Raw genomic sequence first — 3,069 nt, 5'->3', positions numbered from 1 at the left:
TGTCCCAGATCCAAGATGTGCAGCTGTTTCCTTTAAGAAGTAACTTGATCCGAGGCGCCTGAGACCTGCGGGTGCTGGCTCCGTGGGTGGCGAGCGGGGCCGGGAGCTCGGGTGACTCCCGAGGGCGGGGCCCACGCGGCGGGAGACGATCAGCCGGTGTGACCAGGGAGGGCCCCAGCTGGCCCTGGCCAGATGCCCCGTCCCCACACCCTGGCCGGGTGGGTGGCTGACAGTACGGGTAGCGGAGGGCTCATGAGCTGTGACATCTTCCTGAAAGCCCTCCAGCGGGGAGGGAGGGAAGCTCTTCCACGGCACGGAAGCCACTCTGCACATTCTAGAATGTGCGAGAAGACGCCCTCACTCCAGGCGCCACCCCTCAGACACCAATTGACGGAGGGCCGCTCCCTGCAGTCTAGACTCTCCCCAGATCGTCCCCAGCCAGGGGCAGGCGGCCGGCATCCAGGGGCCAGGCTTGCTCACGAGAGGAACCTCATGCCCTCCGGCACCGGATCCGCTGCCGGGTGCCCTGACTTCGTGCAGGCAGAGGGCACCCGGCTCTGGAGTGTGTGGAGCTGGCACCGGCAGTGGCCTTGCCGTCCGGTCCATGTGCCCTGTCCTTCCCTGGGCTGTGTGTCCCTCTGCTCTCTCAGTGGCCAGACTTGCAGGGAGGCAGTGTGCAGCGGCCATTCCCAACAGCCACAGCGCCTCAAGGCCACTGAGGCACCCTGTGTGCTCTGCTCTGCCGGTTTGGGGCTGGCCTCGATGCCAGCTCTCAGACCATTCCCCGGGGTAAGCCAGCTCTGCAGGAGGACCTCGAGTGACAAGGACGCAGAGGACACTGAAACAAGGAAAGGGAGGTGAGAGGACCGGAGCAAGAACAGGCAACACAGAGACGGGAGCCAGGCTGGACTCTAGGTCGAAGGGAGCAAGGCCTGTCTGCTGCCCAAGGACAGGGCTCTACAGAGAGTAGCCGCCCAGGGCCCGGCACCACCCAGGAAGGGCCCGACTGGGCTCCGTCCTACGTTGCAGCCTCCAGTGGGTGTGAGGGAGAGGACAGTGAGGTTTGTTCCCCCAAACACCCGCTCCCTTCCAGCCACCTGCGGGGACCGAGCCGCGGGGTCTGGGCTGCCCTGGGCGGGCGCAGGCTCCTCCCACCGTGGCCGGGCTCTTTTCCCTGAGCACCTTTGCATTTTCCAGCTCAGAGACGAGGCTCGGGGTGCGTGTGCCTCTGGAATCTGTCGCAAACCTAACGTCCCAGCTACTCCAGGTGCACTCAGAGGACCCCAGCTCTGGCTCAGCACCATTTGGAATGTTCACAGGTTTTGTGGCTTGGGCATTGGGACAGGGAGCAGCAGGGATGGCCTGTCATGTGTCTGCCATTTGGTGCAGGTTTGGCCGGACCTGGGCCGGGGCTGCTGGCCAACACCTGGGTGTGGCCTCCTCATGGAGCTGGGGCTTCCTCCCAACATGGCTGCAAAGTTCAAAAGTGAGAATGGAGGGGCGAGGGGGTGGGGACCCAGAGGGAGCCACACTGTAATGACCTCGCCTTCAAAGTCACCCAGCTCCACCTCCACCCCAGGTTCACTCCACGGTGCTCTCTGGACACGTGCTCCCCACGGGCAAGCGGGCTCTCCTCCGTCTCCGCTGTTCCCCGTCGCCGACTCCCATCCAGTCGTGTGGGCAGGATCGAAGCCAGGATCCCACCCTGCAAGTGGCCGACGCCCTCCAGACGGGGCTTCTCACTCGTAGCTCCTGCAAGCCCCAGGACAGGGTCCCCTCAACTGTGAGCCGCCCCCCAGTACAGTGGGCAGCAGAGGGGCTCCTAGCCAGGTAGGAGCAGCCCCCTCTCTCCAGGAGAGGGTCTCCCCGACCTTGGCCATCCTGGCCTGGCCCTGGAACCAGCCCTCTGATTTAGTGGAAAGGACGGGCCAGGCCCATGACGCTCTTTAGAGAGGTGTGGGTCACGGGCACACGGTGCTCAGCTCCGTCTCCTCAATCTGAATTTGACCTTGTGCTGAAGCCCTGGCCTAACCTGGGCCCCCCAGGAATCTGGGAGGGGAAGCCTGTGCTCTCATACCCAGGGTCTCGGCTCCTTGTCAGTGAGGGTCATTCTCACCCGTGTGGGGGTCAGACGCTGCAGAGCGAGCCTCCCCTGGCCTCGACTGGGACCTGGGCAGGACTGGAATCCACCCAGCGATTCTGAAAAAAGGCAGGAGCGGGAGAGGGGAGGGAGCCGGGCCTCTTTGTGTCCCGTTGGGCCTTAGGGTGGGCCGTGGACTTGGGGCAAGAACCAGGCTGCCCCTGGAGAGTGAAGGAAAGACCCAGGACTTGGAAGAAGGGGTCTCCTAACTCCACACCCCCACACTGGTCCCAGGCTGACCCTGAACCTCACATGCAGGTGAGGACTCAGAACAGCAGAAGAACAACTCCAAAAACTGAGCGAGATCTCACCATCACACACGGAGGTCAAGGCGGAGCCCACGGCTGAGTCTAACCAGGTGGACGGCCAGCTAAGACAAACACGAAGCAGCCGTCAGGGAATATAAGGCCACCCAGACTCAGCTCCGCATCTCAGTCCCAACGTCCAGGTAGAAGTCTTTAGAATCACTTGGCGTACAAAGGGCCAAGAAAATGTGACCACTAACAATAAAGAAATGTTAACCCAAGTGATTCATCTTGGTTTAGCTCTGAGGTGTCCCCCAAGAGCTCATGTGTGAGACACGGCAGGACATTCAGAGGTGAAATGTCCCGGGGATCGTGAGAGCCTGGACCTCCTCAGTGAGGAGTGGACTTGAGTGGATTAACTGGGGGGTGACTATGAGCAGACAGAGTGTGGCCAGGGGAGGGGGGGTCACTGGGGACAGTCCTTTGGGGTATATGTTTTGTCCCTTCTGAGCTGAGCTCTCTCCACTTATTTGTTACCATGAACGGCTTCCTCCACGCCCCTCTCCAGGGGCCCGGCCCCACCTCAGGCCAGAACAGTGGACTGAGACCTCTGAACCTGGGAGCCACAAACGAACGTTCCCTCCTTTACCTCATTCTTGTACGGTCATTTGGTCACAGTGACGA

The 3,069-nt window shown here is 61.9% G+C and overlaps 1 long non-coding RNA gene across 1 annotated transcript; it reads left to right on the top strand.

Moving 5' to 3' along the window:
• The first annotated feature begins 9 nt into the window (after window positions 1–9).
• Window positions 10–2,670, top strand: LOC125618084. The gene is made up of 4 exons (XR_007349321.1): window positions 10–1,061; window positions 1,198–1,486; window positions 1,580–1,830; window positions 2,399–2,670. It is a non-coding gene; the product is annotated as an uncharacterized LOC125618084 (long non-coding RNA).
• Window positions 2,671–3,069: the final 399 nt, after the last annotated feature.

Source organism: Marmota marmota, unplaced genomic scaffold (assembly GCF_001458135.2).
Source record: "Marmota marmota marmota unplaced genomic scaffold, marMar, whole genome shotgun sequence".
NCBI lineage: Eukaryota > Metazoa > Chordata > Mammalia > Rodentia > Sciuridae > Marmota > Marmota marmota.
Note: the sequence above shows the minus strand (reverse complement) of the source record. Positions and strands in the feature narration are given on the sequence as shown.